This window comes from Larimichthys crocea, chromosome XVII, assembly GCF_000972845.2.
Source record: "Larimichthys crocea isolate SSNF chromosome XVII, L_crocea_2.0, whole genome shotgun sequence".
Lineage (NCBI taxonomy): Eukaryota > Metazoa > Chordata > Actinopteri > Sciaenidae > Larimichthys > Larimichthys crocea.
The window spans coordinates 16035388-16056676 of NC_040027.1; the positions used below are offsets into that span (position 1 = coordinate 16035388).

The 21289-nt window shown below is 45.2% G+C and overlaps 1 long non-coding RNA gene across 2 annotated transcripts in view; it reads left to right on the plus strand.

Moving 5' to 3' along the window:
* Nucleotides 1–19650, plus strand: part of LOC109137339 (uncharacterized) — a 36794-nt gene extending 17144 nt beyond the window's left edge. The window contains exons 3-4 of one of the 2 annotated variants that reach the window (XR_002041633.2): nt 5802–7323; nt 19634–19650. This is a non-coding gene — a long non-coding RNA (uncharacterized LOC109137339). The remainder of the gene's footprint in view (nt 1–5801; nt 7324–19633) is intronic. The other variant, XR_002041634.2, reaches the window with a different exon arrangement.
* The last annotated feature ends 1639 nt before the right edge of the window (nt 19651–21289 follow it).

Genomic DNA, 21289 nt, shown 5'->3' on the forward strand with positions numbered 1-21289 from the left:
TTCGCAGGTCTAAAAATAACATTTGTGTTGCCAGGTTGTGTAAAATTTCTCTGTGATCTCTGTTGGCATTTATCCACCTTCAGCATGACGTACTTTGTCTCTTAAGCTTCTGCAAGCTCTATCCAAATGAACCGACTGCTTACCTTCTGTTATTGAACCGCAGAGCACCTGGCAACCTAAAAGTTGTTCTCATTAATGGCTCAACACATCAATCAATAAAGCATTAGTACAAAATGTATTCAACATTGAAAGCAGCACTTAGAATAAATAAACTCCTTAATGAATTGTGTCTTCTAAGAAAGCGTTGCTGTCACGTGACCTCGTTTGTGTAACGCACAGTGATTAATTTTCTAATTTCCTCTTTCTGTGTCCATTCATCCATCCTCTTCACTTCTATTCCTGATTGTCCTGTTGCTATGTACCAAATTGGACAAGCTACTTTCTATTTCTGACTGGCTATGAGTGGGCCGCTGCTTGGTGCCACTGCGTGTGTGTGTGTGTGTGTGTGTGTGTGTGTGTGTGTGTGTGAGTGAGTAGAGTTGGGTCTGGCAAAGAGCATCTTCCTCTAGTGGAGTGGCCTGAGGGGATTTCTTTCATGAAGTCAGATAACATCCAGGCGACCCCCTCTTCCCTTTTTTATAAGAGTTCTTTAACCTTGATAAATGAAGTAGAGGCGGGGAGGGAGGGAGAGAGGAAAAAGTTGCGGGCTGTGGTGGGGGATGAGGGTGTGATGGAGGGTGGAGAGATAGAGAGAGAGAGAGAGGGAGAGACACCAACTCCCTGGCCGGCTTGCTCTCAGGATCAATAACGTTCGGAGAGCTGCTGAGCACTCCTGTCTGGCAGCTCTACCATAGGGGATGGAAGGAACGGAGAGAGGGAGGGAGACCGAGAGGGAGGGAGGGGTGGAGGATGGAAGGAGAAAGCAAGAAAAGGAGTGTTGAGAAAACCTCTCTATCTCCCCCTTGTCACCCTTTTTTTTTTTTTTTTGCGAAGATATGGGAATCGAAGCGGACGTTGATGTAAAGATAGAAGGATGAAGGGGTGGAGAGGAGAATAGATGAAGGGGACTTTAAACCAATGCACCTAAGCGGCTGGACCATGCCACCCACCTGTCTGCCCACCTGCCCGCCAGGAAAACGCACACACAGACACACAGACACACACACACACACACACTGTGGTCTCCTTTTACGAAGCCACAAGGTTACAGAGTGTCGATACAAACGCGCACAGCCCTCCAACAAATGGGATTTGGCATGTTCAATCAACAGTGCTGCCAAATCCCTGTTGTTAAGTATTGCAGAGCCATATCTGTCTGCAGTGGGCCTGAGCTATGCTACCAAGGCCCGCTAACTGTCCCCTAAATATCCTCTATTAAAGTCCTCTGTAATAGAATTATCTGCTGTATTCGCCATTGGATCTGAATAAGTGTGTGTGTGTGTGTGTGTGCGGTGGCATAAATAGAGAACAGAGACATAGTTTTCACATTGTGCACCTGTTATATAAAAAAAGACTTCCTTCACCAGTGCCTCGAGGTCTCCTGAGCTCTCTTTCTTTCTCCCTCTTCTACTTGATTTCCTTGCTTGGAGTTTAAGTCACCGGTCTCCCACCTCTGGCCATCTCTCCTGGCCTTTTTCCCGTCCTCTGTTAGACCTGATCCTTTCATCTTGCCCTCCCCTTCCACTCCTAATCCCGTGCTATAGCCTTCTCCTCGTCCCTCCGCTGCTTCCCATTGCTCTCTTTTTAACTCCATGCCTCTTCTTATTTTAGCGTGTCCCTGTGCTCCTTGCTCTGGTTTCTTCTTTATCCCCTCCTTCACCACTGCCTCTGCTTCTCCTCAGCCTCTCTCTGTCTTCTGCATCACCCTCCTCCTCCTGCTCCTCTCTTACTTTCCTCTGTCCTTAATTAAGTTAGTGATCAGTTGACTGCCCCTATCGTTGGTAGAGAGCAGGTTGGTCCTCCCATCCCAGAAGGGGGTTACATTGTCTGTGCTGGTTGACCAGTGTAATCCCCCTACCAAGGACAAAGGGCAGTACCCTCTCTACCTCAGCCACCCCTGAAGGGCATTAGCCCCCTGACGAGAGCCGTACCCTGGCCTGCCTGACAGCCCAGCATCACACCGCTGGCTCTTTCCTTATCTGAGGAGGGCAGTTTGACTCCAGACTGCTGAGAGTGAATGCAGATGAGAAGGAGCATTTGCTTTTAGACATCACAGAATCACCCCAAGTTCACAGAGGATTGAGGTGTACATTAACGGGATCCATCAGGTCTTATTTCCACCACCCCATCACCAACACACACACACACACACAAGCGTGCACATCTGTTGTATTAAGATCAGGAAGTCCTACTCTAAACCTCCACACAACCCCACATACCTCTCTTTCACTTTCACACACACACACATTCACACAGGGAACAAGTAGGGAAGGTTGCTATGGGAACGGTTGGTCAGAGTTTACCAGAGGGGAAACAAACAAAGTACTGTTCATGAAAGCAGGTTGTTTTGTGCAGAAGGAGCAGTGATACTGTGTGTGTGTGCGTGTGTGTGGGTTGTGTCATGTCTAGTGATTAGTTGTGTGATGTGTATGAAGCCGTGCATCCTTTTATATCTCATGTCCATTTCACCAACACCATACAGCTACTATAGATCTGCCGTTCTTTACAAGAACATCATAAAATCTTTGAGGTGCTCAGCGGGAAGCTGACATCCAGACAGGAATTTGATGAGATGTCCATGAGCCTGTATAGCGATGTTGTGTTTTATATTTGAGGCGTTATCATCATCAGGTTCATTTTAATGACATCTGAGAATTCATTTCATAAATGATTAATCAGTCATATTTTCTTAAGTGTGTATCAAGACTTACTTACTTAGGTGGCGAACACGTGGTTAATATTCGCCATGTCTCTTTGGCTTGCAGCATTCTCAGTAAGAGTAGGATTTACTCTTTAACATTTAAGAAATCACTTTCAAGGAGTGTGTGCCATTAACAGTGACAAAAATGTAATTAAGTTTGTTTTTTTATCCGGTATTTTAAGTTCATTGTTGAAACTGTGGCAGGACAAACTCAACATCATTAATGGATTAATAAGGAAACACCTGTGACCGCAGCTGTGGTCTTGACCAGTCTCGAAATAAAATCCTGAGTCCTCATTGTCCGAGACCAAGATAAAACAGAGTAAGAATGCAGTCGATTCCGAGACAGGAACGAGACCTTCAAAAAGTGGTCCTGAAACTGGTCTTGAGGCCGAGACCAATCTCGAGTACTGCAACACTGATTCATAGTTTTGTCTGCGTAAGAAGTAGATGTCTTGTTTTGTCAGTCGCAAATCAAAAAAATATTAAACTACTAACATGTTAAGACAGGCATCAAATGTTTACATTTTACTTAAAATAATTACTTAAATCATTAACTACAGTTCATATTCTTCTAACTGACTAATCCATAAATAGTCATAGACTGACATTCAAATCGTGAGCAATACAGTCGTCTGTATTGTAAGCGTGCGATCTCTTTTCATCTCTAAGCGTATTCAAGATTTGATTCTTGAAATGTAAAAAAAAGTGTTTTTATGCTAAGCTGAGGTGGAAATTTATAGATAAAAACTAAATGTGATTAAGTTTAATGGAAACAGACTTAGTGAATAAATCATGACATACATAATGGACTTAAATGTCCACTGGAGACATAATTATCCCACATATTTCACAGTATATTTCACATATTCCAAATATTTCTATTAGCGATTAACCAACAGCTGATATTTGCATAGCAGTAGTGAATGGAAACATGCATTAATTAAGGTGATTTCCTTGAAGATCGGTGCTACGTTTGGATGGAAACCTGACTTGTGTCTGTGTCTAAGTAACAGCCTGCATTCCCCAGTGCCTACTGTGCTGTTTCAGCTGTCTCACTTCCTTCTCCCTTTCGAATTATATACTGTATCTCCTCTCCTCTCTTCTCCTCTCCTCTGAAAAAGTAGGTCTCATGGTAGTTGGATGTCACCTCATCCGAGTCACAAACAGCAGTAACCTCCACAGTTCTCATTTTCTGTCATTCGCCTTTTCCTCACTCTTCTCCGCTCTCCCTCTTTTGAGGCGCATGAACAAAATGCATCTAAACTCGAAAGCAGCATACAAACCTGCAGCGTTTTTCCCCCATAAATATGCCACCATGCCTTCCTCGCTCCATCTGTGCCCCCCACCCCTTTAATGCCTCTTTAGACCTGCACTGGGCTGCTTGAGTAATATTTATTGCACAGTCTCTTTTAGTCTCAGTTTCTCCTTTTTATTTTTTCCCCCCTGAAACAAACAAGTCCAATGCCATGGGGCAAAAACACCCACCCCCCTCCCCCATCCGCCCGACGCCATCACCTCCATCGCCCCTCCCCACCTTCTCCGCCCCCTGTTCCCTCTGCCCCTCGCTCCTTCAGCACTGACAGATAGACAAACGTACTGTTCTCTCTTTCTTTGCCTTTCACCTCTCAAACCTCCCTCCATCCATCCTGCCGGACGGGTACAATGCAGGCGCTCTATCCTGCGGCAGGGAGAATGCAGCCCTGAACTAACAATATCACCAAGGCTGCCTGAATGCCGCCGAGTCCCATTGTGCTCTGTCAGAGGGGAGTTAACACCCATGTCTGAGCCCAATGAATAGTATTATTGTGTCTGAGACATGCACCGCACCCCCGGTCCCCATCCATGTCCCCCTAACTCAACTCAGCCCCCCTCTCCCAAACTTGCCTCTCTTGTCCCAACAGTGTAACCCCCCCACGCCACTCTCGCACCCCCTTCGCTCTTTCCTTAACAGACAGCTCTAACTTCCAAAGCCTCGCCTGCCCACCGACTCTAAACCTCTGCGTTTTACTTCTCTATTCCCCTGGCAGTCGGCCCGTGGGTTTTAGTCTCTTTTTCAGGCTTGCGGAGGGGTGGAGAGAGGTGGACAGAAGGGCTGTCAGAGCTCTGTGGCGACTGTGGTGCGAGGATATTTTTTGGGGGGGATCGTGTGGTTGGTTGCGACGCGGGTGCAACGATGTGGGGTGGTGGGGGGGTTGAATTTGGCCATGGCTCTTTCTCTGTTGAGGAACACAATGGCACCATGAATCCTCAAAGAAATGCCCCCACCCCCGCCCCCGACTGCTATTATCATAAGAAGAGGGCTGCTGAACCCATTTGAATAATTCTAGATGATACAAAAGCTGAGATGTTTTCTTTGACAAAGTTTCTATAGAGCACCACTGGTCTGGCCAAAACATTTCCATTCCTTCAGACTCACTATGGCGCAAACAGAGAAGAGGGTGAGGGAAGGGCAGTTTGAAATATCCTGTCAGTTTTAAATGTTGCTTTTGATATTTATAACCATCAAGGGCAAATAAATATAAAACTCGGTGGGCTTGTGCGGCTAAGAGAGCGAGAGCAAAAGCGGGTGATTGTTGAAGAGAAAGTTTTCCTGTAAATATTTCTAATGTATTCTATTGACGCAGTAGTGATTTTTATAATGGGCCCGCTCTCGCTATATTTTGCTATCTGCAGCACATCAGAATCTAATAGCTGAGAGTACCTTTGGCAGACAGTTTCTCTCTGCCTGACACACTTAACTCTCAGGCCTCCAATCCCAGCAGTTTCTGCTCTCCAGGGTTAGCAGGTTCACATTACCGGCTGGGAGAGGATGCCAGAATTCTCACCCCTGACTTCTCGCTGATCAAAGAGAAGGATTGACATTCAGAGTGGGTAAAATGCTGAAAGTTAAGATTAACTTGTTTTTTCTCCATCTCTGTCTCTGGTTGTTTGTGTACAGCAGGAGGAGGAGGAGGAGGAGGAGGCGGCAGTGGAGGAGGAAAAAGAGAAGCAGAGTGGGTGGAAGGATGGAAGGAGAGAAGGATAGAAGCAGTTCGAGGAGGTGGTTCGAAGCGGGTGAACCCAGAGCAGGTGAACACAGCTGTGGATCGCCATGGGCTCTCTGGCTGCCTTCCTCCTGTGGCCCCGGTGCTGCATACAGGGGTCCCGGGGAGCCGGCAGGGGCCAGCCAAAGCTGCGGCAGAGTGGGCAGGCTAGGCCAGCCAAGCCAGGAGAAAGGCAGGTGAGGCGGGTGAGCCGAGCTCTCATCCCCGCCGGCTAGGAGCCTCCGCGGCAGAGCGGAGCAGCGCGGAGCAGCAGAAATCAATACAGAGGAGAGAGGCTAGCAGAGGTTGCCCAGCACCGCCTGCAGGCCTCGGAGCCCAGGGACCAACCACCACCACTGCTCCCAGCTTCTCTCTCCATCTCTCTTTCTATCTTTCTCCAACAGTCCCAGCATCAGCCAGGGCCAGGGCCCTAACCCTGCAACCGCCCCACACGCAGTGTGTGTGTCAGTAGGTGCACATGTGTGTGTGTGTGTGTGTAAAATAGAGAGAAAAAGGGAGAGGGAAGAGACAGAGCGAGAAAGAGAGAGAGAGAGAGTCTTTGTGTGTGGTTCAGCCGGAGGGGTTTTTGCTGCGTCCAACACCACTTGATAAAACTTTGTCAGAAAGACACAGATACAGCGAGGGAGGGAGGGAAACGGAAGAAGAATAAGACAGGACGTCGAAGGTCTCTTTTCTTCCAGCTCCCTCCCTCTTATTACTAATTCCGCCTTAACTGTTTGAATAAGGATCCATCGGAGATGGCGCCCAGGACGTTTTCCTCAGCCTCAGTCCTACTTCCAAGCACGTAGCTCACAATATTCCTAAGATCTCATGAGCCAGGATGAAAGGACAATATGAACTTTTTCTCTCATCCACTGTATCAGATACAACCTGTCTTTTTCGCCTTAGATTTTCTTACCCTTGCTACAGCAGCTCCCATCAGAGGATATGGCAGTGCAGTATTGATCTATAAGGTGGAAGAGAGGAAGGCGGGCCTGAGCTTTCATACCTCTCTCTCTATATATGTGTGGAAATAGCACCTGAAGTCCACTTACTGCTGTGCAGCAGGGGTCCCATGGCAGCACAAGTGAATGGCTGCTAATTGAATGAGAGATGAAAAGGACAGTAGTTGTATCCGTTCGGTACTTGCCCACGTCCCCCTCCTGTCTGACACTACTTGATTTTTCATCTGACGTTTTTTTCTCCTCCACATTCCCCGCACGACGAGACCTGCTCTTCAGATGTTTTAGCAAATTGGTGATGACTAAAGAAAAAAAAAAATCCCGGCAGAGACATCCAGGCTTTGTGAGGTCATGCCACAAAACGTACTGTACTGTGCACATTTGTGGACTCGCAAGGACGTTACAGGACAGATGGGAGAGAGAGTTTTCAAGCGTGAAAACTTAACCGAGATTACGACTGGATTCATACCGCTCGGTGAGTACAATAACCTCCTTTAATTGCTTCTTTTGTGGTGAATAAAACCAATTATATGATTCAGATATATATATATATATATATATATATATATATATATATATATATATATATATATAATATATATATATTGAACTAAACAAGGAGAATCACAGAAATAAGAAAGATTTCCCCTCCTGGTAACACAGTTATGATGAGATACCATCTCTGCTCAGAGGTGTGCGTGTGTGTGTTTTTAAAGTGAACACAGACACGTTCTGTTGTAGTTGATCTCCTCAGTCAGCTCTCAACACGAGCCCTGGGCTGTGATCATACTGTCACAGAGTGTTGGAGGAGGTTTCGTTGTTGTTGCCTGTACCAGGGAGGGTATTAAAGCGCAACTCCCCCTCGCCTGCCAATCTCCTGGCACACAGAGAGGAGACTGGCGCCTCTCCACGCCTCAGCCTGGCAGCGACCCATGCTTACAAAATGGCCGATTCCTGTCTGCCAGCTGTCTCCCTCAGCCAAGATGGCGCTCGGTCGCTTTTTTTTTAATGCCCGCTGTTTGCCATCTGCCCTTCTAATTGTTAACGGCTATGCAAATATCTAGTAATTGCATTTGCATGCGCTTGATACTTAACCCCTCCCCCCCGGTTGTAAATAATAGCGCCTGGTGTTTAAAAAAAAAAAATCGGGGGGAAAAAAGGGAAACACAATCGTGCGCGTTCGCTGATTGAATACGCAGCGGGAACAATTAGCCCTGTTGTTGCCCTCCTCTTTACTTTTCTTTAAGCTCACCTTATGCAAATCATTGATGCCGTGCACTTGCTTTTGATGCTAGCTGAAAAATGGAGCGTCACCCTGGCTTTTTTTTTTCCTCCGAGCGGCTCATTCCAAAGACGCTCATGTGTCTTCTCATTGTGCCATATGTGACATCTGTGGTTGGCTTGCATTACCAGGGTACTCCTGCCTCCTCTGACAGGCAAAGCCCACACTGTAAAGGGGAGCAGGAGCATAACATAATGACCTCATTAGCATGCTCAGCACTCCCTGCTATAGGCCCTGGTGCGCTGCTGCGCCGTGGGACCCACGGGTGTACGCCCTTCTCACAGCACTCAGCATGCAACATTGTGTTCTCCCCACACAATGCGGCGCTTCATACAGGCTTTATTACGCCTTGTCAAAGCGCAGGGGGATCAGGGGTATCAGTGCAGAAGCAGCAGGATACAGGCTGTGTACGTGGAACAGGAGATGTATCGGTGCTTTATGGTCTTAATGTGGTGTTAGCCGTGCTGATGGATCCTCTGTTGCTACTGTCGTGCATTGACGTGTGTGTTTATGTTTGTGTGTGCGCGCGTCTTGGGTCCATAGTTGTGTGTTTGTGCAATTGTCCGTTTCATTGTGAACTCCCGTGGCATTCGTGGACGTTTTCACCTGTCAGTGCTAATTATTGAACAAAGCAGTTTGGTGAATTGTCTGTGTCCTGAAAAAATCATCCACTCTGAAGACCTGCTCCATGGTATCTGTTGTGGGTCTGTAGTGTAGCAGGTGAACTTCACAGCAAAGACGTCACACACACACACACACGTGGTCTCAGGAAGAGCTCCAGGAAGAGCCCGGCTTCTTACAGTACAACAAATCACAGGCTGTGTTTTGTCCTTGAAACCTGTGTGAGGATTTGGAAATAAATTATCATTTAAAGTCCCGTGGTAACCACAGCTGTCATCAACCCATCCACAAAAGGCTGGTTCACCGCTGTTATCGTCTTCCCCATCAGACTTTTAATCAAGCTTCTCTGTCTAATCAGCCCATACTGACACTGATGAGGCTAAAGGGTAGAGTAGGTTAGTGTAGAGCCCACACGAGCTGTAGTTATCCTGGAGAGTGTGTAGGCTACTGTATCCTTTAGTAGGGAGGGAGAAATGGTAGTCAAGAAGACAAGACAGGCAGGCTCAAATCTGCTCTCACTGTACGGTGAGGCAACAACAGTCCAGATTCAATTGATTTTGTGTGTAGATTTTCATTTATCTTTTTCTCCGGTTTAATAAATCCTGTGGAAGTTAGGGCCTGAAAGAGTTAGAAAAACAGGCTGAGAAGAAAGCAGACAGAGGGTGAAAATAAGAGAGACCGATAGAGAAAAGCCTGTTAAAAAATGTTAAACCTGAACCTAAACCTGTCCTATCTTGAATGTGGATGCAAGTGCGGGCACTGTACAAGGGTGGGGCTCTCTTGGTGGAGGGGGGGGAGAAGGATGGAGGACAAACCCAGAGAGAAGGGTGTTAAGTCTTTGAAAGAAGAAAGCGTAGTTTGTCAGGATCATAAGGGATAAACCAGGTGGAGCCGTTTCATTCTTCATTTGCATATTCAAATCAAACACGCAGGACCATATGTTTTACGAAGCTCCCGATGAACATAATACCCAACCATGTATGCCAGTCAGCCGCCATCACTGTTACACACACACATACCATACGAACACAGACACACACACACACACACACTGACTTGCATGTTAATCCATATCACATGGATACAAATGTGTCCATTCACACTTACTCACGGGAGAGAAAAAAAAAAAAAAAAAGGACACACACTCCAACACCATCTCCTACAGAAAGCTTTTATCCTAATAACGGTTATAGCCATGTGTGTTATTACGCTGCTGCAATTATGCATAATTCAACACAAAGAGAACAGGCGGGATGGTACAGTAGACCTTGCTTTAGGTGGACATATTGCATGTGCATGAATATAGTAGTGTGTGTATGTGTGTATGTGAGTTTAACCGAATGATTTCCCAAATATTTGGGAAACCATTACATAAATTATGGGTGTTTACGTCATATATTATTTCTATAATTCTATCTGAATATTAATGAAAGAATAGTAACAACAGGCAAAAAGTTATTCTAATCTGATCAAAAACATATTTTGTTAGAGTGAAATGTGGAAAATTAGGATACGGCGTCAGTTTTATCAGATTATATGAACTTGGTATTTAAGGGCGTATACACCAATAATTTCCGCAGAGTGGCTTGAATGTGGACTGTTCATTTGTGTGTGTGATTGTCGTCCAGTCCACTGCAGCTTTTCTCATTCAGACTGCCCACTGCTTTTTATTTGCTTAGGTATTGATTGAATGTGTTCCACCCTCTGAAGTAATAGTTGCTGAAAGCATTTACAGCCATCGCTCAATTCATCCTGGCCCATTCCACACGTCTTTCTTTCTTTCTTTCTTTCTTTCTTTCTTTCTTTCTTTCTTTCTTTCTTTCTTTCTTTCTTTCTTTCTTTCTTTGTTGAGACCAAACAAATATGTGATCTTTTTTCTCTCTCTTTTTTTTTCTTTCTTCTGGAGACACTTTGTCATTCAAATGAAAAATGAAATTTGAATAGGTGTGTTGATACCTATTAAATAAAGTACACAAGGTAAATTGGTCATTTTTGATTTGACTCCCTCGTATGAAGATTTTCCTTACATGACGTTAAAATTGCAGTTATTGTTGCATTTTATTTTTGAAAAGACTGAATAACATTTTATTTTGGAGAGATTGCTGAGCCCAAATAATCAGATTTTCTTTGGTAAATGCACATTTTTCCATATTTTTCTTAATTTTACATTTTTCACACATATACATTTACACATATATCTAAGATATCTGTCCTTTATTCTTTGGCACATTACAAGATTTTGTATTTGTAATCTTTCCTGACAAAATATAAATTAAGATACAGAACAGGCTGTGGAAGAAAAGGCGGCATGAATATGATCCATGTTTCTCTTACACTTGTTTATGCTTTCGTAAGTAACAAAAAACATTTTATATGTGAGATGCACAAATAAATTCATAGCATTGATACTCCAACCAAATTCCTTTTGTGAAACCACCCTCCTTAGGAAGTAATTCCTGAGTCAAGTGTTGCTGCTGCTGCTGCTGTTTCCTCAGAGCTGCAACACTGAGCCCCAAGTCTGATTATAGACTCAGGGAAAAACAGTCAGGCATTTATCCAAGTCACTGATTATGTCATTTCAACAGGCTGCAAACACTCAGACGGGCTAGACAGCTCTGAGGGGAGAATTATGAAGCCGGAGTGGAATGGAGGCTGTATGAAAAGGAAATGAAAATGGAGTAGTGCTGTATGTGTGATTAAACTGCCTGCTCGCCAGCAAAAGGCCACGCTGCCGTAGCACAGGCCTGAGATTTGGCCGTAATGAAAATGTGAAGGTGGAGGGGTTTGAACCCCCTGAATGACGTGTATGAGCATGCACACACACACACACACACACACACACACACCCTTGCACATACATTATATAGTGTACGTATGCGCTCAGGCAGAGTGAGCCATCGAGAGAGACTGCGGATGCAATTTGAGGCGTAAAGCAGAAAAGAAAAAATATATTGAGCGTAAAAGAAAGAAAAGCCTTCTTGAATTGAAAAATAAAACATTCAGATGAATGTTTAGCAGGTAATTCATACGAGCCACAGATAATCTTTGAATTGTTGTTGCCCTTAGAAACAGACAGAAAGGACCACGGTGGGCAACATAAATATTAAATTGCACCATTCAGATGCAGGGACAGCATCCCAGTCAGCAAGCGTGGGAACAGGCTAACTGATTAGGCGATGAGGGGTCTGTGCAGTGGAGGGGGTTGCGGTTAGTTCATGGCTAGACGCCCCAGCTGCACCGACTTCCATTCAGAAACAGGTTAGGAAGGACCTCAAGGGTCAAGGTCAGGGGTGTGGGGGGGGCGTGGGGGGGGTATCAGTGCAACGTTGAGCTGTGTGTGTGTGTGTGTGTGTGCGTGTGGTTCATCTGCTGTTCATCCCCGGCTGGCTGACGGACTGTCTGTAAGCTGCCTCTGTGTTTGCTTATTTTATAAGCTGCTTCTTATTGCTTCGCTCCAGGGACAACTTGAGCTGAGAAGCAGGGGAACCCAACCCCCTTCAGTCAGCCTCTGGCCAGTCTCCAGCCGGCCCTGAGCCAAATCGAGCCAGAAATCAGTCCTGCAGCCCAGTCAACCCCCTGGTCAAACAACCCCCAGCCAAACACAGTCAAAGCCAGTCAGACACTTTGACAGCCCCCCCTTGTCTGTCTCAGTCTGCTGCCTCCTGCAATTTAACATGTCGGCTCAGGGTTCATCGTACGTGCACGCCGCCGTCAGAAATGTGTGTTGGATCATTTTAAATCATCACATTTTTTTTAAAATTCTGATCAAATATCTGCTCTGATACAGTGCTCTGTGTCTAAGCCTGGGCCATTTGCTAATTTTATACGTTCCTTCGCAGCGTGACGCATTTTCTTGATGAAGCCGCCCATCAATAGCAATCCTCTTTATTGGTGAAATGCTGCTGGTCACTGTATCATTGCCATTTCATCAAATCATCTGAGAGGCGAGTGCGGGAGCTTGCGGCACGTTACGCCTTCTTTGAAATAAACAGTGTAAGCCCTTTAAGAGGAGGGACTGCAGCGCATGAGGAGAGGAGAAAGAGGGGATCTGAGGGGGGGGAGATGAGGAAAAAGAGAGGATAGAGAGGAAAGAGGAGAAATGGTGAGGAGAAGAGACTCGAGCTAACCCACCCTGCGGTAGCCTGCCTCCGTTCTTCATCTGGGACTTATGCTTCATTAGACTGTCTGAAAGAAAGACCCGCTTTCCCTCATCACCTCAATAGACTAGTCCCCCTTCTCTTCCATAGCCTGGAGGGTTCTCCTATAAAAACCCACCTCCCTTACCCCCTGTTTTCCTCCTCATTTCTGCCTCCGTTTCCTAATCATCTCAACTCGCGCTGAAATCAAGCTTAGTAACGGCAGTTTTGTGAGCCCCTCTGGTCTGCCGCCTCCACCCCTCCCTTCACCTCCTATCATCCTCCGATCCCCACCAGCTCTCCTTCTCTGCTCATTCACTCACCTTGGTCAGACACACCACCCACCCACTGCTTAAATCCCTATCAGCATGTCAAGTAAATGTCTGCCCAGCTGGGGTTGACACACACATATACACACACACACACACACACACACACACACACACACACACGCACACACATGCTGAAATATAAATGCGCTGCACACACAATCTTTTGCTTGCTTGTGGGGTTTAGCCTTCCTCCCTGCTGACCCTTTTCACCCGTGTTTTGCTCTCTTCCCTTCCTCGCCGCCTCTCTTTTCCCCCTCTGCCTCTCCTCAGGCACTGATCTGACAGGATGGTTTGGCTAGCTGACTATATCTGCAAGAGGTTTATCACAGGGCTTTCGCAAGCGGCTCCTTCTGTTGCCTACCTGTTTTTTTTTATTTTCAAAATTAAAGTGCTTTCTCCAACGTACCTTAAGGCCATGCTCACCTTTACATCCCATCTATTTGATTAAAAGGTTACTGGAATCCCATCCTCTAAATTTGTTACAGTAAAAACCTGGTCAGTTTATCTCCTAATAAAATCTGGAGCTGAAATATCTGTGCTGTGTGTTAAGAAATAAGGTCTCATATCTGCCGTATTTTGAAGTCACTCTACTACCAAATATCCATGCAAGGGTTTTTTTTTTTTGTCCCAGAAGTAAGTAAAAAAAAAAAAAAACCTCACCTGGGAACATTCTTCAACTCAGGTTTTCCCTATATTACATTTTTCAAGATAAATCGTGTTTAAGATATCTTTGCATTCTTTTGCACTATCTACCTCACTTGTGTCGTCATTTTTTTTTTAAACAAAAACAGATAGGATTACATTACGATTAAGATATTTATTATATGTAGAGATCAGATTTGCCTGTCGGGAGAAAAAGCGTTGTGTGTGTTTGTCTTGCATAAATCTGTCCGCAATCTCAGCATCTCAATTAAAAGTCAAAGTGATTTTAGTTGTTCATCTAAATTGTCACAAACTTATTACCCTCTACGTCTCAGTCTCATGGTAATGGTAATCCGCTGCGTGTGTCTTTGTTTCATATACACTACTGATGTCATAAATTAACATAAAGGAGGACAGGGAACACTGAGCTCCTGGCAGACTTTAAAGAACACACAGCTCCCGTGTCTCTTTGCAGAATAAAGTGACCGTTTCCCGTTTTACCCCCCCCCCACCCCCAAACCACACACACACACACACACACACACACACACACACACAAACACATCTCCAGCCCCTTCTGCCGTGTGCCACATTTCAATCATCGCTCTGATTTTTGGGGACAATGACGAGCTCGGTGCATTCTCAGCAGAGCCTCTGTCAACGTGGCACAATCTTTATGTAAATGTATTCAGATGCATTCTCAGCCCTGTAGACCATCCTCTCTGCTGGGTTGTGGTGGTGGTGGAGGAGGCTGTTCAGTCACATTTCCTCCTGTAGCAGCCTAGCAGGCTGGAAAACATGCAACACTGCACAGTGAAACGCACACGCCGAGTTGGACCCCTAGCAACACTGCCTGAGAAACCCCTATTAAACCCCTATGTTTATATTGGGGCTGTGATTTACAAAATGTGCGTCTTCGTGCCTTTAGGCATGTGCACCCCCCTATGTCGTTCTCCTTTTTCATCAGGCGCGCAGCAGACAGCAATAGAAATTGCGAGGATGGGGTCCTTGCCTGCATGTGCGCGGCAAGATGGAAAGGGGAGGGGTGTAAGGGAGCGAGGAGAGAGGAGGTGTGTGTGCATTTCAATATGAGCAGCGCCTCTGCTCATATTGAGATATTTCCTCATCACGCTGACACAATTATGCACACACACACACACACACACACACTGTTCCTTTGTGTACAGCTGTGCTCCTCAGCTCTGGTTCATCTCTAATGTTCTGAACTTGACTCTTGTTATTCATTTCACTGTCATCCTGAGCACCTTGTGAGTCTCTAGCCCAGGTTTCCCAGGCAGGACTGTGTTTGTCACACACACACACACACATACATACTCACACAAACCCATTGTTTGCAGCAGCAGGATGTTTGTAGTCCTCTGGGTAAAGGTGTGTGCTGACTGTATCAGAGGACACCGTGAGACGGTGCAGTTTGTCAATGACCTGGTTCTGCTGCATCCAACTGCTGCAAAGTTCAGTCCTCATGTGATTAGATGCAGCGAGAGCAGCTGTACACAGTGTTCTGAATAGGATTGCATTGTCTTTGTTTTTTTTGCGCGCGAGGCATTGAGGGTGCATTTGAAATATTAAAATCTGATTTTAGGTTTGACGGCTATTTTCGTCTGTGTTCATTTCATATCAAATGAAAGCAAATAAAAGAAATCTCTCACTTGAACTTTCTTGGTTCTTGCTGTCATTACTTTAAAGTTTTCTTATATATCCCATGAAAACCAACCTCTTCAGTCTTCTTTTCTCTCTCTTATTCTATTGCCCTTCACTGTCTCCTTTCTTTCTTTCTTTTCTTTTTTTTTTTTTTTTTTTTTTTTACTTTCTCCTTCTGGCGCAAGAAAACCAGGGGCTGCAGTTTGCTTAGCTGAGTCCATAAAGAGGCGTTTTAAAAAGCTGTGTTAACAGACCAACAAAGCTTTAAATGTGCCCCCCTCTGTGAGGGGGTGGTTCCCATAGGGATGTAGCGTGGCGCTCCATTGGTAGGCCTCTATCCGGCCTCTCTTTCAGCCCAACGCTCAGTCACGGCCACTTATGGTAGGAGGGAAAATCACACAATTCAACCCAGGCCTGATCCAATGACATGTTTTTTTAATGAGGTGGCTCTATGTCTTTGTTTGGGCACCAAATTCAAGTCCAGACCTGCTCGAGTCCTGCTGAATAAGATGCAAGGCCATGGCCAGGCACAACTCACATGAAAAGCACAAAGAGCTTGGCTTCTGTTGAGCCCATGAAAAGCTCTCTACTTTGCACTGTTCCTCACTAAAACATCACTAGTAGCGGGCACGCAGGTTTTCGAGAACGTATTCAGAAGTTTAGTTTCTCCTTTCTTTTGTGTGGTGTCATCCGTACAAATCTTTTCTAAAAATATGTAGGGTGAAAGGTGCAAATGTGCCGAAGGACAAGCTCAAAACCCGTGTTTCCTTTTAATGGAATGAAGCGCCGGTCAAAAGAAGCGGCTGTTTGTCATTTCGAGCTCCTCCAGTTCTTTTTTTCCAGGGTCACAAACAGTGAGATTTCTTTCTCTTTCACTTTCACGGGGTGCAAGTGTCTTTTTCAGAAAACGCCACACTATATATCACACATACATGTGCACATGTCATACGGTGTGTGTACATCTGCGAGCGGGCCAGGCGCTCACTGGCTTGTATGTTCAGTGGTGAGGACTGTCATTAAACTGTCTACCTGCATCACCAGACTCAACCATCACCCTGCCTGGCTGTTCGTTTTGCTTCACGCCGGGGCCTCGAACAACACACACACACACACGCACACACACACACACACACACACACACACACACACACACCTGGCCATCAGCCAGGATTCACATACACAAAGCATACAGTATGTCTCCTCACATTTGACACACAAACTGATACAAGATTTGAAGGGCTGACATTAATACTGATATTTTGATGTTAAAGCTACAGAGGGGCTAATGCTTTGTGCCACTATTCAATGTGTTCATTCCAAGAGTTCATACAGTGTTCCAACATTGAATTTCCTTATATGCAATGAGAAATGTCAGAGTGGTTTAGATCAGTGGCGCCTTGCAGATCTTTACAATTAGCAGATTGCTTCTTTTTTTGCTCGGATTGTTCCATTTGAAGAATATTTGGAGCCAGAAAGAAATAAAATGTGCAGAATTTCAAAAGAAAAAAGGAAAACAATTTGAGAAGTATTTAAAAATTTAAATTTTGTGCAAGAATATTATTTATAGAGACCCCTTTGAGGTTCCTACTCATAGGATTGTATCATTGTGTGACACTAGAGGTGAAACCCAAAGTCACAAAAGTCCTCTAGGATGTATTAGTACTTTCATAAGGGAAGGTAACTACATCCCATTGCGATATTTGTTTGTGTTTTTTAAATAAATAATAATAATAAATACGCTAAATTCATTCAAATAAATAAAATACACTGTTGGAAAGCCTCCATTGTATGACACACACACACACACACACCATGAATATGTCTGCCTGGATGCTTGGAAGTACTCTTCTAGCCTCTCATGCAACCAACCCATCATCCAGGCTACTTGTCTCTGATTTAGTCCAACTCTGTTCTTTGCTCACGTTGAAGGTTGTGGTAATGGGGAATTAGTATGCAGAGAAGCAGACAGACGGCCATGTGGATCTAATAGGTAGCCAGACTGGAGAAGAAGGCTGGAGTGGTGTGAGAGGAGGAGGAGGAGGAGGAGGAGGAGGAGGAGGGTATCTCTAGCAGAGAGGGAGTTAAGCCTGGCCTCTCCTCCTCCTGTCCTCCCGCTCCCTTCCCTCTCCCCTTTATCGCATCGTTCCCCATGCCCTGTCCCAAACCTTAATGGGACGTCAGACGGACAGCCTCGCCTGAATTGAGCAGGGAGCACAGCCTCCACCCCCCCAACCCCCTTGTTGTCTCTCCAAAAACAGACTGCCCCATCCCTCCCCCCCCTCTACCTTCCTCCATGCCCCTCTTGCTCCCACACTGCTAGCACCCATAGCTGCTCCCCTTGGTTCTAAAGGGGGTATTGAAGGGGGTCCCAGACACCCTCCACTCTTCAGCCCCTCAGCCTAACTCTGCATAAATTAGACACGTCTCCCTGGTGTCTCGTCAGCCGGTCGGGGGCACCCCTGGCCCCGGGTCTGCCGTCTCCCAATCTGGTGCTCTTTCTCTCCCCCTCATGCTGTCACCTTCTGTCTCCCTCCACTTCCCCCCATCTACTGTATTCTGTCAATCCTCAACATCCTCAAGCTAATAGAGCGCCTTTCTTCAAAATCTCATCTCCTTTCCTGTGTTTGGTATTTCTTCCAAAATCACTATTGCTTCATTTTTCCTCCTCCTACTTTTCCGCCAGTCCTCCACTTCCTCTTTTTCTTTTTTCCCCCCCTACCCTAAATCCCTTGACACACTCACTCCTACCTTACCTGCTTTATATTCTCCACATTCTCCCTCTCTATCTCTACTTTTCTTATCCTTCCACTTCCAGCACTGTGTTACTCGGATCAACCAAGGACTCTCCTCTCCTCTCCTCTCCTCTCCTCTCCTCTCCTCTCCTTTTCAGCCTGGATATTGTTTACATCTGTCTTGCTAATCACTGGCAGAGCCTCTTTAGACCTCACAGATGTTGCAATAATACAGGGGATTAGCGGGGCTTAACACTCTGGCTTATTTGGGGAGTTTTCCCGATGGCCTGGCAGCGAAGCCCCGTCAGTTTCTCTGATTTTGACCTTCTTCCCGTTTCGCTCCGTGCTGAGATCCTGCAGTCCCTCTCCTCTTTGATTTGTGACTTTTTTTTTACAAGCATCTGGCATGCTGGTGTTGTTTTATCCAGATTGGTGCTCTGGGCTCTCACTTCCTGCAGCTACATCAATGCCTGGGTTAAATGCAATTACAGAGCTAAACTGCCTGACACATGACAGGGAGATTTTTTTTGCCTGGTGCATTTTTTTTGAATGCACATAAAATCACCTGTGCACATTGATATCTTTCACATTTTAGAATATGTTTGCATTTCTGAGTCTCCTCCTTTATCCACGCGATGTAGCCAGCTAGCACATTAGCTTTCTCTGCTCACCATGGCGACGCTCGAATCTCCTCCGCTCTCCTCTTTAACTCAGTGCTGAAAGATAATTAGATGGCCTTCTCAGACTCAGCATCTCTCTGCGTCATGCAGTACAGCCGAGTCCTGTTTTATGACCAAGCAGATCCAGCGTCTGTGTATGTGTGTGTGTGTGTGTGTTTGGGGTCAATGTATTTCTGTCTGGATCCTAATCCCAAAGGTGATATTAGTCTGGTAGGGGGGCAACCCATCCCCCCCATGTGTGTGTGTGTTTATGTGTGTGTTTGTGCTGCAGGCGTTGTTTTCAGCCAGGAAGCCCAGACAGGCTCTACCTTGACCTCTGACCCATGACTGTCTGCTAGCTCAGGGGTCATGCTCACCATTGATGCAGACAGCTGATAGACGCACCAACAAACGCACATGCACACACGCAAAGCTCCCCCCTTCCCAATCCACGTAGTAAACATTAACAGTTTGGTGCGTCTAGAGACGTGATGACACAAACGGCGTCATCCCCGGCTATGATTTAAGCACAGATAGTGATTCCTCATTTTAGACGTACAGCTACACCTGTCTATTCAAGCCTTTTGGATTCCACAGGAAAGCCTCCTGTGATGTTTAATTCACGTTAGGAATTAGAGGGACATGATTGGATTTATTGCAGAATTCAAGGAGTCTCCTTTTACTAACCACTGTTTTTTTATTTGCTCATGTCTTCACAGATGTCAGCCATGGAGATGAAAAGCAGCGACTGAGCTTCCACCGTTGGACCTCACTCTAACAGAGCACACACGCTGCCTTGTATAGCCAGTCTCCCTGAGCATGTTTAGCCTCGGCCACATATGGAAAAACGCCACCTCTAGACCTGCGAGAACAGTCAGTTAGACGCACGTCATTAGAGTCTCATTATGAGTTGTCTAGTCTGCGGTCTTTGTGGATGTGGACAGGTAAGTCGCTTTTGAAAAAAAAAGGTAAGTTTAGATAGTCCATTTAAAAGCTGTCTGAAGTTTGCTGAAGAATGTTTTCCTAAAATCAGTTTTTATTAGAGATGAATTACTATATTTGAGACCAACTTTGGGTCACAGATTGGATGAGATCCCAAGGGGTCCATCTTTTCACTTACTAATTTACATTAAAGTAAGTTGACTGGAAAATCTTTTGACAAAAGTTTGTCACTGTTGAATTACTATCCTCTTATTTTCTGTGGGATATTAACTCCACGTATATATTTATACAATCTCCAACTAATTTATCACAAAACGTGAAAATGAAATTGCTGAATGCCAAAAGTGTTGCTCTGATATGATAAATATTTTCAATAAAGTTGAACTATTTCTGAAATTAAAATCTGTCTTAGTTGTTTTTTTTTTTCTCCCTCTTCTGTCGAATTTTTGTTTCTCTGTACGTCCGTGATGTTTATTGTTGTCAAGGATTATATCTGCATGTTTGGTGATATTCTATATCTTTCTTCTTGTCAACAAATCCCATGAGAAGACCAAAACCAACAATGAAGTGATTACTAATAAGAAGAATTTCCTCTGTACCTAAAGCTCGATATACAGTTACTATTCATCATCATTGCACTGGCTGACATGTTCCTTTATTACTCTGAACATGGGCACAGTATTTTAAGTCAGAAGACAAAATATGTATTCATTGACAGCTGAAGATCACAACATGTACTCCTGTTTGAGTGATATTTGCTAAAAAAAAAAAATACAGTGAGCAGCTGTAAAGCAATTTAAAAAAAATGAAACTATACATTTGTGACTCATTTTTAAAGATTTACGTCTTCAGTAGGAAGTCGGAAAGTCTCGAGAGACGGTCTAACAAAAACTGTTGGTTTGCCAGAGAGAGAATGTTGCTAGTCACTGATGCTTTAAATAACACCTAAGATGTGGTATGAGAAGCTATAGGAGAGCCTGTTCACTTCGATTACTCTGATTATTCCAGCAGTGGCTGAGGGGTTGGAAGAACAGTTAAACCTAGTGGCCTAAATCTGTGGTGTCAATTAGGTGCCTTTGTGTATGAGCAGCAGGGGTGTTGAAGCGAGTTGCTGGAGCTGAAGGAAACTCTGAACAATGATACACATTCATAACCACACACACACACACACACACACACACATTTGTCCTATGTTTTGTGGGGATCACACCTCCTTTTGTTTTCCCTCAACAGCCAGTAGAGGCGATGCCCCAGTGCCCCCAGTGTGCTCCACTGCTCTGGCTGAAATGGGCTCCTTGCTCCCCTCTGCTCCACCCCCGCACCCCCCTTACTCCCATCCCAACAACACTGTCCCTTCGCCTGCTCTGGGTTCCCCCAGTCCTCAGCCTCCCCTGACTGGTCCTGACCTGAAATAAGGGCAAGGCAAGTCTCCA